Source organism: Panthera tigris, chromosome A2, assembly GCF_018350195.1.
Source record: "Panthera tigris isolate Pti1 chromosome A2, P.tigris_Pti1_mat1.1, whole genome shotgun sequence".
Classification (NCBI taxonomy): domain Eukaryota; kingdom Metazoa; phylum Chordata; class Mammalia; order Carnivora; family Felidae; genus Panthera; species Panthera tigris.
Genome location: NC_056661.1, coordinates 60,800,121 through 60,814,052, shown reverse-complemented (window position 1 = coordinate 60,814,052; position 13,932 = coordinate 60,800,121).

Sequence of the window (13,932 nt, the reverse complement as noted above, 5' to 3'; positions counted from 1 at the left end):
TTATGTTCCAATCACGTTGAAGATTTACCTGTTGTTGTAAACTAATCAATTGATCTAGAAAAAGAACAGCTTGTTGCAAGTGAGATAATTGGCTCTCTATTCGGCTATCAATCAGCCTTTGGCTGTTCCACAGCCTTTCTGAATCTTGACGCCAGTTTTGTACAAAGTGGGTGGTTTGGGGCGCCTGGGTGGCGCAGTCGGTTAAGCGTCCGACTTCAGCCAGGTCACGATCTCGTGGTCCGTGAGTTCGAGCCCCGCGTCAGGCTCTGGGCTGATGGCTCGGAGCCTGGAGCCTGTTTCCGATTCTGTGTCTCCCTCTCTCTCTGCCCCTCCCCCGTTCATGCTCTGTCTCTCTCTGTCCAAAAAAAAAAAAAAAAAACGTTGAAAAAAAATGTTTATAAAAAAAAAAAAAACAAAGTGGGTGGTTTGTACAGTCTGATGCAGTGCAAAACCGGCTGTTGCTGCTGTAGCTGTAATAGCTACAATCCCAAGTACAGCAGTTACCAGTAAAGCCACAAACTGTCGGGTGCGATGTTGAGACACATTGCTGATAAAGGCTCATTTTGTTTGTTGGGCCCTGAGCTAGGCCCGGGGAGAAGTTTTCCTGATTTTGATCAATATCAGGAGATGGAAGAGGATGCCCATCTTTGTGATATTTGGAACGGCACCGATTGGCCCGATGATATCCTTTTTTACAACGAAGGCATAAAGCAGTAAGAGGTATTGATTTGGGTAGATTATTAGTACTGGTATTATCATTATGCCTGTCATTTTTAAATTTGGCCTTCATTTTTCGACAGTCTTTTTTCATAGGGCCAATTTTTCCACCACCAAAGCATTTGATACTAGGTTTAAAAGGGCCTGTCCCGTTTATAGCGGTGGCAAGGAGGTTCATATTGTAAAGTGGGGTACCAATATCAGCACATGTGTTCACATAGTCAGCTGTGGACCCAGCAGCTGCTCTTACAGGACGAAGAGCTTGTTGGCATTCAGAATTAGCATTATCGTAGGCCACAATGGGAAGCAACAAATCCCTTAGGCCCTCTTGAGGAATTGTTTTAGCCAAAACATCTCTTAATCTTGCTACAAAGTCAGCATAAGGCTCAGTATTTCCCTGTTTAACATCTACAAATGAGGGGGTAACCTCGCCTGGAGTGGCTATACGTGGCCGGGCCATCTTACAACAATTTTGTACTTGTTGTAGTATCCCTTGATCGCTCATACCACATTGATCTCTTAGTTGAGAATATTCTCCTTGCCCGAAAAGTTGTTCTTTGTCGATAGGAATATTATCGTGAAGGTTTCTTTCCCCTTGAATCTTAGCTTGATCTTCCCACCAAGTCATAAATTGCAAATATTCAGCACAGGATAAAACAGTTCTAGCCAACATTTCCCAATCTTTAGGGATCAAGCGTTCGGTGTCAGCAAACGCTGAAAGTAAGGCCTGCCTATAAGGAGAGTCAGTGCCATACTGGGCACAAGCCATTTTAAGATCTGTCAAGATTTTTATGGGGATCTGGGAATATTCAGCATTATAGCCTCCATTAGGATATTATGCATTTTGGTGGGAAAGCGTTCGGAGTAACCGGAAATATTTCTGATGCCGGTTGTATCAATTCTAAATCTCCTTCCTCTTTAGCCTTCATCAACCCTCACATCAGAGGTGTAATGATAGGGCCCTCGTGCTCCTTGGAAGGAACTAATATGTGGGGCCGGTTATTAGAAAAAGGATCGAAAGTAACTGGACGGGCAGTTTTTCGTTTAATATGAGTAGGAATTCTTGTATCCTCAGGTAAAGGAGGGGGAGGGTATACTTTATTATAAGGGGGGACAGTAGCCTCCAAATTATCATTTGTGGGTGGCGGCAGAGGCCATTCTGGCAAAGTATTTTCCTCAGGTGCTATAGTCTTGATTCCCTCAGCAGGAGGCTGGTCCTCAAAACTATCGGATGTAAAATCTGACTCGTCTCCTTCTTGATGAGTTTTTAATTTAGGTGAACCTGCATCTTGTTCTGAGTCAGACTGTGAAGTCTGTAAAGCCATCTCAATTAAGGAGCATAAAGACCAGACTTTTAAGGAAATGATGTCTCCATTTTGATGAGCGTGTCTAAGCGTTTTCATAGTCAATCTCCATTGTTTAAGGTTTAAAAGATTTTTTTCCAGAAGGGGTAAACCGATAGCAATGTTTTTTAACCAGGTACCAGAGCTCATCAGAAGTTCCCCTTTTTACTTTTACTCCTGAACTTTGTGATAAAGTACAAAGTGATTTAGAGGAAGCTTCATGATCATGAGACTGGGAGTTTCCCATACTTCACTATCCCAAAGCCGGGACTTACCTGTCCTACCGCTCCGCTTTGGTCCTTCAAGACTGTAAAACTGAAAGTAGTCTCAAAGACTTTGCCAAGCTGTACCCTGCCCGCTGTGCCAGATGTTGGAGGGATGTGGCCAGGATCGCAAAAGAAGAGTCCGCAAGCAAAATGGAGTTAAGTGAAGGTCCTCAGAAGGAGGCCCCGACTGAGAATGAAGCCTCTTTTATTAGGGAAATTGCTAAAGACTACGTGCATAAAGTCAGCTAAGCAAGTGTAGTAATCAACTTAATGGTTTTGCTTTTAAAGGTTGAATTTCTAGATAATTGTTCTTTCTGACTCCAGGCAGGGTTGGGCTGAAGGAGAATCCTGCCCTGGACAATGCTAATTAATGGCTCAAGAACTTCCCAGCTGCAGCTGCTGTGTAAACATGTCCTAAGGCCTTGCACCTGCTCCAGCCTTTCCCTTTTGAAGTCTTTTCCTTCAATGTTTTTCTCCTACATCTCCCATAGTGTTCATTTATTTCGGGGACACAGACAGAGTGCAAGCATGGGAGGGGCAGAGAGAGAGGGAGACATAGAATCCGAAGCAAGATCCAGGCTCTGAGCAGTCAGCGCAGAGCCTGATGTGGGGCTCGAACCTACGAACCCCAAGATCATGACCTGAGCTGAAGTCAGACGCTCAACCGACTGAGCCACCCAGGCGCCCCGCCTTGTCTTTTTTAACAAGACACGGACCTCAGAACAAGAAAGCAAAGACTGAAATTCATAAAAAGGAAACACTTCTGTGTAACAGAAGACACCATTGACCAAGTCTAAACCTAGCAATACATTGTGGGAGATAGCACAGCACATCTAACAAAGGATTAGTAGGTATTACAGATAGAACATAAAAATTCTTTATAGAAATTGAAAGGTAAAAGATAATTCGATAACAAAATAGTTTAAAAATATAAAACAATCATCCTTAGAGAAAGATGCATATAACCGCTAATAAGACAAAAAAATAAGGCAAATAACCACTAATAAGACATTAAACTTGGCAGTTTAAATGACAAGGAGATAACAGATCAGCACAAAATTATCGAGGTTTATCATCTCAAGGATGGGCCAGTGTGTAGCCAAGCTCCTAATGACTGTGGAAGGGTTAAGGGATTGGTGAGGCCATTGGGGGGCAGTGCTGTCTCATGTACCCAAATGTAAAGTGCGCACAGCATTGGACCTAGCAGTTCAGCCTCCCGGAACCACCCTGAAGAAGTATGTGCATGTGTTGACCCTGGTGCAGTACAAACACCCACATCGGGAAAAACCGAAACTGCCCAGATGATGATGGAGAGGCGCTGGTTTAAATCGTTACAGCCACACACCCATCTGGAGAGCACCACTGGCCACTCCTCCTCGCTCCCTTTGCTGGACTCCAGTGCCAGCGGCCCAGGGCTGGGTCCTGGCCCCTCTTTGCTCTGTTCCCACTGTCCCACCCCGTAGCCACCGGCCACGTGAGTCCTGGCAGTGTGCCAGTCCTAACTGAGGAACACTGTGAGTGTAAAACACACCAGACCTCGGAGGCTGAGGCCAGAAATGCCAGCCGGGTGTCCCTGGTGTTACACAGTTGGCCCCCGGTGGTTAGGTGAGCGCCCTGAGCCAGCAGCAGGGGCAGCTCCAGCGCCCTGGCCTCCTGCTCCCATCCCAGGGCTGACTCCTGTGGTGGGGGTGGGGGTGCGTGCATCCCAGCTGAGCATCCAGGGTCCGTGGCCTCCTTGTGGCTGGGCCCGCCGCTCAGGCCATTTCACCGTAGGCAGGGGAAGTGGTCACAGAGCTCCGTGGCCGGGTGGGTGGCGGTGCCGATGGCCAAGCTGACTGCTCCCCGTCTGTCCCCTCTGCTCCTTAGGATGTGGGCTTAGAAGACCCCTCAAGCCTGCCCTGGGAACTGCACAGGTGGCCAAGTGTGGCTGGGCCGTCACCATGGTGATGGGGATGGAGGCCTGTTGCCATCAGCCCCAGTTTTCTGCATGGCAGGTCTAATGACAGGACTGTCAGCCCAGCGGAGGCCGAGGGCGCGAGCTGCTCCTGGTTGCCATGGCAGTGCGGGCCCTCTCGGGGAGCACAGAAGGCCCGTGGGGGGACTCCCCACTCCACACCTGGTGGAGCAGGAAGTACGGGCCAAAAGCAGGTTGGGGTGTGAGGGGGACACGGTCACCTGGAGCCTAATTGCTGGAGGGCTGTCCTCCGGCCACACGAGGGGAGCGCCCCGCTGCCAAGCGTGTCTGGAGGGCACCTCAGCTCAGCACGGCCTGCAGAGGAAGCTGCCCGGCGCTGGCATCACCTCCCGCAATGGCCTGGCGGGCCTCTACAGGGAAGGCTCCGGGCTGCAGCCCCGAGGGGAAGGCTGCACAGCAATGAGAAGGAGGAAACTCTGTGCCTGATCCTCGAGCCAGAACCCGCTGAAAGGTGGCCCGCATCCTCCCTTCGGATTCTTCCCTGGCAGGCAGAGGCCTGGGGGTATTTCTGCTCCGGAAGGTGTTGGGGGGCACCGGGGGGTCCCAGCTCCCGCGGGCTGGCCCCTGCACACATGCTGGACGACAGAGCCAGGATGGAGGCCACCAAGAAGGAAAAGGTAATGCACCCCTTCGGTCGGCTCTTGGGAAGTGTTGGTTGTGACCGGCACAGGCAAGCCTTGCCCGCCCCACCCCTGAGGGAGCCCAGTCTGCCCCGTCCTCCCAGCAGACCAGGCCCCTCCCGCTGCATCAGGCTCCAGCCCTGTGACTCGCAAGTTAGACTGCCCAGAGGTCTGGAGGGGGGTGGGTCCGGGGACTTTAGAGCCCCAGTGGAATCTGGGGACTCAGTGGGCAGAGCCAGCACTCAGCAGGCTCCGAGACAGGCCCTGGACACCCTGCTTCTTCACGGGAATCCCTCCAGAAGGAGCACTGTTGCTCCTGGCGAGGCACAGGGAACAGTTACTTTTTCCAAAACGAAGAGAAATGCAGACGTCCTTGAAGCCAGCCCCGTGCCCAGGCCACGCGCGAGAAGAGAGAGCTTGTGCCAGGGCGGGGGAGTGCTCCTGCAGCCCCGAGTCGGGGGTCAGGCTGCAAGGGGGGCTGTGGGGGGTGGGGGAGGCCGGGAGGCAGGCGATCTGGCACAGCCTCCTCCTCACATGTCTTCAGTTCTGTGACGTGACGAGGTCAGCACAAACACAGGCAGGTTCTGCTCCTGGCAGGGCTGACGACGATAGGAGAAAAACAACCAGCTGAGCCAGGGCGCCTGCAGCCGCAGGCAGTGCGGCAGGCCGAGGCCCTAACCCAGCCTGTCCACTGGGGTTCTGGCAGGAGCTTGGATGAGAAATCCTGCCCAGAGCGGAGCTGGGGGGCTGCCTGCAGAGATGGGAGGTGGTGTTTTCTGCACAAGCAGAGACACGGGGCCTGGGGCCCGGGGCCCACTCTGAGACCTGCAGGGAGCCCGTCTGTCCTCAGACTCAGGGGCCAGTCCTGGCCCTGCCTGTCTAAGCCAGGGGACACAGTTCTCCCCACATGAGGGGCTGCTGGTCCCTGAGCAGGAGCCAGGGCTGACGCCAGAGCCCCAGGCTGAGCGCAGAGGGGCACCAAAAACATGGCTCGTCAAAGTAACTAATATTTCCATGCAAATTCTAAAGAATCTAAGTTAAAGCAAAAAGGTGTGAAGAACAAAATACCAACATTGTAAAGATGGCTTGTGTATCGCGACTCCCCACCTGTCCCCGTGTTCTTGTGGGTTCCATTAGCCGGGTGCTGGGGATAGGGCAGGGGGCAGGGGCTGTGAGATCCATGGCCCCTCCACGTGTCCTGGTGGAAGACCCAGCTCTTGTGCGGTGGGAGAGGGTAGGCTGGCTTTGGGGTTTTCTTAAGGGTCTGAGGTTTTGCTATCAGGCCCCTTGGAAGTGCCTCCCCCCCCCCCCCCAGCCCAAGCCCACACCTGTCCTGAAGGTGTCCCGAGCAGTCCAGCTGGGGCTGTGCCCGCGCTCAGGCTCCCGGGAGGGGAGCTTTCTGCTCACAAGCAGTCCTCTCGCCTGTGTTGACCTTTCGAAACTTCTCTATTATCATCCCTCTATAATCTGCATGAGTGTGTGGCCTCAGTACCATTGCCAGTGGCTTCCCTGCACACATGCCAGCCCAGGAACCAGTTTCTGGAGCTCTCACTGTGGCTCTGTGCCCCCAGGTGTCACCGCCCCCCCCCCCCCCCCGGCCCATGGCCGCCTGGAGCCCCATCATGGCAGACGCATGCCTTTTGCTCCATCTCTTAGCGGCCACCACTTCTGTGGCCTGCCAGTGGGCCCTGGGAACCTGATCTCACACGCTCCATGGGCAAGCCCATTGGCAGGAAGGAGGGGCTCTCCACAGCACATGCAGGTAACTCTGTGTGGTGGCTTCGGGGAGCACTTTTCGGGCGTCTTAGCTGGGGCATCCATAACAAGATGCCACACGCTGAGGGGTTTCTCACTGTTCTGGGGACTCCGGTCCCAGATCAGGGCACCAGCAGTGCCGGGTCCTGGGGAGGGCGTCTTCCTCCACGGCCACCCATGTGCTGGAGACCCAGAGAGCTCTGTGTCTTCCTGTCATGGGGCCCCACCCTCAGGACCCCATCCAGCCCTAATCACCTCTGAAAGGCCAGCCTGCTCACACCCTCACTCTGGGGGTAGGAATTTCCATATTCGAATTCGAAAGCTCCTGATAGTCTGTAGAGCTGAGCTCCCTGAATTCAGGCCCTCCAGCTGCCAGGGCGCTTTGCCCCTCTGAGAGCTCAGAAGTAGGACGAGCGAGACTGCCCCACTCTGGCCCTCTTGCCCCCTGTCTCCGCATCTCCAGCAGGAGCCAAGGAGATGTCCGCCCCCACCCCCACCCTGCCCCGGGCCTCTTGGAGGCTGCAGACAGACCAGACACTCAGGACAGAAAGCTCCAGGTGACCCCCAAGCAGGTGTGCCGGGCGAGGGGCCAGTGTGTGGAGGTGACAAGACCCTGGGCAGGGGGACAAGGTTCCCTGTGGGCAGGAGGCCCCTGAGAGCCAGTGTGGGGGCTGGGGGTACACCTGCTTGAAAGCAGGTCCCTCTCAGCCAGTAGCTGCTGGCTTCTCCCTGTTGGTATCTGGATAAGCCCTGATGGCACTGAAATCCCAGCAATTCCACCTGCCTGACAAGGACCCACTTTTCCGTTTGCTTCTGCTCCGAGGAAACTCTCTGTGTGGCCACTCTTGTTTCACATGGCTCCGCCTGCCTTGCCTTTTCGAGAGACTCAGGACTCAGCTTCATGAAAGACACTGGCAGTGCTTTGCCTTGGGGAAACGTGAGCCTTTTGCCCTAGAATTTGGATGCCTTCCCCCCTCCCCCCGACTCAGATCTTCTTTTTCACCTTTGGTAAAACGTTCATGTTTTATTTCTTGGGGGCCCAGGCTCTCCTTTCTCCAAGAGTTGAGCTCCTGGTCCAGATTTCTCTCTGACATCTGAGGAAGCCACTCTGGCTCCTCCTTCTCTAGCTGTTGATGCCAGGGAGTCCTGACGGTCCCAAGGACAGGGACGGGGCTGGTGTGCTCAGGCCCCGGCCGTGAGCAGGCTCCTTGCGGGGGCGGCTGTGGGCTCAGGCACTGGGCTGGGTGCTGTGCTGGGGGTCCCACCAGCCGTGGGAACTTTCCAGGGAATTTCGTGGTGCCCACAGCCCAGCTGCACACTGACACCAGACGGCAGAGCTTTGGTGAAGGGCACTGGAGGCACAGAGACCTGAGCAAGAGCCTCCTGCAGCAGAAAGGTAGAGGAGGGGCCCTGCGTGCGGCACTGTGATGGAGGAACCCTCACCTGGGCCCCTACACTCCTCAGAGAACTCCCCCCGCCTGAAGTCCTCCTGGACCTTCTCTTGAGCACCAACCCTTCTCATCCACATACTCATTCTCTGTGCATCTCGCTCAGCCCCACTCTGTCCCTTGGCTGCCCCGGCACCGGGCTGCACCTGCCGGGCCAGCCGGGGTGGCACCATGTTGGTTTCCCCTGACTGGAGCTCAGCCACAGGCAGGAGGAGTGTCACTGGGTTAGCAAGAGGGAAGAACCCCAACGATGGGTCCTTGCTCTCAGGTCACTGCCGGGCCGGGTCTGCTGGCTAGTCCCCCGTGGTCGAGAGATGGTTCTCCCAGCTGGTTCTGCCCCTAACTGGGGCTCTGCAGACACAGGCTAGGTGTGTTGCTGAGGTCACACAGGGTGGATCTTGGAGGTATGGCTGTGGGCAACTATTCCCTCTTAAGTGGTGGCCCAGAGGTGGCCCCAGCAAGGACAGAGCCCGCAGAGGCTCCCTGGAGGCTCTGGGCCTTGCCCACCGGGTCTGCCTAAGGGGACAATAGCAGCACAGCCACATGGGGTGGGTGTGGAGACTACTCCAAGGTGTGGCCAGAGGTAAATCAGATGGGACTTGGGGAGCCAGGAGCCCCTGTCGGAGGCGCAGTCTTTGTAGACGCAGTTGCTCTTGACACCGCTGTCCGAGAAGGGAAGGGCCCATGTGTCCAGCTGTGCTGCGGCCCTGCCCAGACAGGTCACTGACTGCCCCACGGGTCAGTGGCAACAGAACTGGGTTTATGTGCTTCCTGCTTGTAGGGACACAGCAGGCCTGTGCTTTGTCCCAGGGCAGGAGAAGGGTGGGTGACAGTTAAACCCCCTTTGCTGCTCCGAAGGACGGAGCTGACCTGGGCACGTGGAAGTGAAGGACCCCGTCTCCACACCCAACAGTGGCCTCCTCCTCCCAGCCCTGCCTTTCTGCTGAGGGGGCTCTGGGCTCCTGGGGCCTGGCCTCTGTCTCAAACCTGCTCTTCCCATGCCTTACAGGGTGTCCTTCCCCACTTAAAACCCCTCCGGGCTTCAGGCCCCTGCTCTGTAGAGTGCTAGGTAAAGTGGTTGACTCATGGGGGCTAGCTTGTCTGAGCAGGGCCAGAGCCTCGGGCACATAGCCTTTCCAGAATAGTCCTTTCCGGAATAGTCCTGCTTCCACAGTGCACTTGCAAGTGGACAGATGAGGGAAGGAATCGAAACCACCCCATGACACAGTCTTTTCCAGGGGACACAGGATCCCCATCCTGTGTCCTGTCGCCCCTGCCCATAAATGACATAATTTACCCACAGACAAGCTCAGAGAGGACCCAGCACGTGACCCCCGGCCTCCTGCCCCCCTCCCCCCTCCCCTCCGGATGGCCTGGAGCAGCATCGCACTAGCTGCTGGGCCCCCGGCCCCTTCACGGAGCACAGGGTGAGAAGCCAGTCTCACCACGTACATTAGGGCAGGTGTGCCTGGGGGGGGCACCAGCCCTCTCCCCGTCTCTGGCCCATGCGGCCCCCACGCTTACCTTCAGGCATGGTGTTCCTGAGCACAGCGTGAAAAACACAAGTGCATGAAGTTGCAAATAAAAAGTTAATAAAAATGAATGATGGATGCCTGTTAACATGGTGCACAGCAGGCCCACTACTGGCAGGGACTTCAGTTGGCTACAGAGAAATGCTGGGTGTTCCCCTAATGACCCCGACACACACACACACACACACACACACACACACACAATCCCATAGTCAACCACTGACTGAGGCACCCCTGTTAATTACTTAGAAACTATAACAACAATGTGAGCAAATGTCAGCAGGCAGGACTCGGGTTCCCAATAACCAGCTTCCGGTTCTGCCCCACGCAGAGTGTGCTAAACTCTCAGCCGCATCCTCTGGAATCCAACCTCCTGTGTGGTGAGGCCCAAGCAGCCTCCGTTCCTGGGAGCCCCCACCCCCTGCCCCCCTTGATCCCTCACAGTCCCACCTCACGCATCCTTAGGGGCCAGCAGGGTGGCAGGCCTAGGGCATGGAGTGAGCCCCCGCGGTCCCAGGACAATAAGGCAGGGTGCTTCCCCAGGCAGGGGTGGCCACCACCTTTCCACACCCACCCTTTCCCTGAAACCCCTGGGCACCATAGGGTCCATGTGCCAATGGGGAGCTTTGCAAATGGCCTCTGGGTCCACATAGCTGGGCATCAGCCTCACTCAACAGACACCCAGACAAACTTGATCTTTTTAGGAAACTAGCAGACTTCAGAAGACAGTCCAATAGTCAGGAGACTCACCCCGGACTCCCCTCCTAACACCTGTTCCAGGCCTGGGCCCCACCCTCTTGAAGGGTTTCCTTATATTCCTCTGTACACTTGTCTATATATTTTAAATTCCTACCCCTCCTCCCCAAGAGAAATGCAAACATCATCAGCTTTCCCCGGACCCCACCATCAGCTCAGGCTCCGGGTTCTCCATGGTCTCCTGGGTCTGTGGTGTGTGCCCACGGGCTAGGACAGGAATCCATGACCTGCCCAAGTCGAGAACAAGAGGAGGTGGCCACTGACCCGTGTCCCAGGGAAGCTGTGGCAGAGCCCGTAGCTGGGTGATCTGACCCTGAACTTTCCAGCTCTCCCATCCCTGGTTCGATCTCCATGGCCCTATTCGTGTCTCTACCTCCATAGGATGCTCAGTGGCCAAGCTCCTCCTTACCTCTGGCCCCTCGTAGTGCCTTGGTACCTCCCAGGCCCTGCCGGATGGAGCCCTCCGCCCTGTCCGCCCCTCTGGCCAGCTGCTGGTCATCACAGCCACCCTCCCCTGAGGGAGGTGAGCTCTTGGTCTCAGAGCGGACAGACAAGCTGCTGTGCCTCTCGGCCTCCCTAGGCTTGTCTGCTTACAACCATAGAGGAAAGAGAGCCCTCCCCACATTAGTTCCAGCTAGTTCCTCCCCCATGCTGCCAGGCCTGCTGGGTCTCCCAGTGTCCTGGTCTTCTGGTCTCCTGAGTCTCCTAGTGTCCTGGTGTCTTGGTGTCGTGGTCTCCTGGTGTCCCGTTCTCCTAGGTCTCCTAGTTTCCTGGTGTCCTGATCTCCTGGGTCTCCTGATCTCCTAGGTCGCCTGGTGTCCTTGTGTCTTGGGTCTCCTGGTGTCCTGGTGTCCTGGTCTTCTGCTCTCCTGGTCTCCTGAGTTTCCTGGTCTCCTGAGTTTCCTGGTCTCCTAAGTCTCCTGGTCTCCTGTGTCCTGGTCCTGGGTCTCCTGGGTCTCCTGGCCTCCTGGGTCTCCTCTTATCCTGATCTCCTGGGTCTCCAGACTCCTGGTCTCCTAGCCTGGATCCTATGAGGTGTTTGATCAGGTAGTTACATTACTCAATTTGTACATCTCAAAGACGACTCTAGGTGTCAAGTGGAAAAGAGATTTTATGGGGCAAGGATGGAAATAGAACGGCCAGGGGTTTTGCAATGATCAAGTTGAGAGAAGATGATGGCTCAGGACAGAGGTATTGGGGTTCAGGAGAAACTGAGCCCACGCTGGGAATCCTAAGCAGAAAGGTTTAGTTTCAGGGAATTGAGTGCGGAAAGTGCTGGAAGGGTGGGGAAGGAGCAGAGCCAGGGGCCGCCGTCGCCCCCGTGTTACCATCCCAGGGCCTGGAAGCTTCTGCTGCCACTGTGGCCCTCACACTCATGAGGCTGGGTCATGCATCCAGGCCTGCAAGCACTCCTGTCTGTCAAAGCTGGAGGGCCAACTGCCACAGACCTTCCAAATATCCAGGACTGTGGCCTGTGGTGGCCGGTCACCAGGAGAAGCCTGGCTGACAGAGTCTGAGGAATGTAGTTCTCAGCCTTCTGGCCCTGGTGTCCAGGGTAGCAGGGGTTAGAATGCAGGCCGAGTGCAGAGAAGCCAGTCCAGCACAGAGCAAAGCGAGAGATGTCTGCCAGCCCCTAAACAAGGTTGCAAAGGAGCTAGTTGGTGCTGTGGTTAGGGGCTCAGGGCAGGCGTCAGGACTGGTGTCATCAACCTAACAGCCAGGCCATGGAATTAGGAAGAGCACCTAGAGAGAGGCCACAACGTTGGAGCCCCCAGTCCCAAGGAGACCTGTCTGCTTCCTCCCCCGGATGCCAGGGCGCTCAGCAGTGGCTTGAGTGTCACCTGCAGAGGTCATTCCCTGTGGTCCGGGGAATGCGGCAGCAAACACAAAAGCTGTGGCCTGTGTCCTTGCAGGGTGTTCATGCCCTGGTGGGGGAGCCAGGTAAACAGGCCAGTCTGGCCTTCCCACACCCTACCTGTGGGAGAATGTAGTTTAAAACCCATGTAAAAATATGTGACCACCGAATGCTACCGAATGTTGACAGTGGGTGATGGGTACACGTGGGGCTCATTACACTACTCTCTCTACCTTTGTGCACGTTTGAAACTTGAAAATCTCTATTACAAAAGGTTTTTGAAGCGCCATAACAGCAAAGAAAGAGAAAGGAAATGAGGCTTCCCCTCTGGGAGCCCGTATCGGCTCCAGAGTCCCCTTGCACAAGCGCGGATAAGCAGGGATGGCGTGAACCAGGCCCTCTATGGTGGCGGACAGCAGCAGCAGCCCCTCTGGCGGACAGCTGGGGCTGAGGTGCAGGGGACCGCGGCAGTCTCTGCTGTCCAGGCCCTGACCCGGGGACCCTGTGTCTCTGGCGTGCAGTGGTCTCCTGCCATGTGTCACTCACTGTCTCGGTACTCACTCTGGCAACTTACAGGATTGCTTGTCCAGAATTCACTACCAGGACGGAAATCAAGTATAACACACGGGCTGGGTCCTGGCTCAGGGTGTCCTGTGTCCGCCCTTCTCCCAAGAGGGTGTCAGGGTGTCATCCCTCATTTGCCGTCGGCCTGGCTGTGAGCCACTGATGCCAGGCCGGGTGTCGAACGAAGGAACAGCACTTTGTGTCTGTTTCCAGACTCAGAGGCTGAGATGGGGGTTCTGGGGACAGCGGCTTAGACAGGCGTGCCATCCATGGAGCCTGTGTGGAAGTGAGACGCAGAGCAGGAGCTGGGTGGAGCCAGGCAGCGACGTGGGCTCAGCTGGCCCGAAGCTGCAGCCTGACCCCTGGGGGCTACGGAGGGAAAGGGGCCAGCCTTTTGTACCCCTGGGGTGAGTCCTTGGATAATCTGGACATTTCCATCACTCACAGCAGCGGGGCATGGGGGGGTGCCAGGGGGAGGCACCAATGCAGTGCACGACCTTCGGACCCTTACGTGGCTCAGATGGAGCCCCTCATTTCAAGCCCACTCCATCCCAGTACAGGATGCTGGGGAGTCGGCAGGTGGATGCCTAGTGAGCACTACAGCCCCCATGTCGGTTGAGACCATAAATGGTACTCACCACCTCCCTGAGCTGTGCGGGGGACACATGCCGTCTGTCTCCGCCTCCAGGCTCCCTTGTGAGCGGACGTCATGTCCACACTGAGCTGACCCTGGGAGCCTCCTCCTCGGTAGCAGCCGTTAGACCCCACACACGTGCCCGTGCCTGCAGACATGTCTGTGTCCCTCCTTCCCACACCATTCGCGGCGCTCAGCCCTCGGTCCTGCTCCTTTGGGCCACTACTCACCCCTGCCTGTGGGCCTACACATGTCTTTCCCTCGGGCCGCCTCTCTCCACATAAGGTGAATAAATGGGTGTGACATCCAAATCGCTGACCAGTGAGAGGGCTCCCCTCACCCCTGTCTTTTGGGGCCACCCCTGAGTGGTCCCGCTGCCACTCACACACAAACGCACCAACACACCAAACCGACCTGTCCGTGAACCACATGTGGGGTGGGTTTCTGAGCTCCTCCAGTCCCTGCTG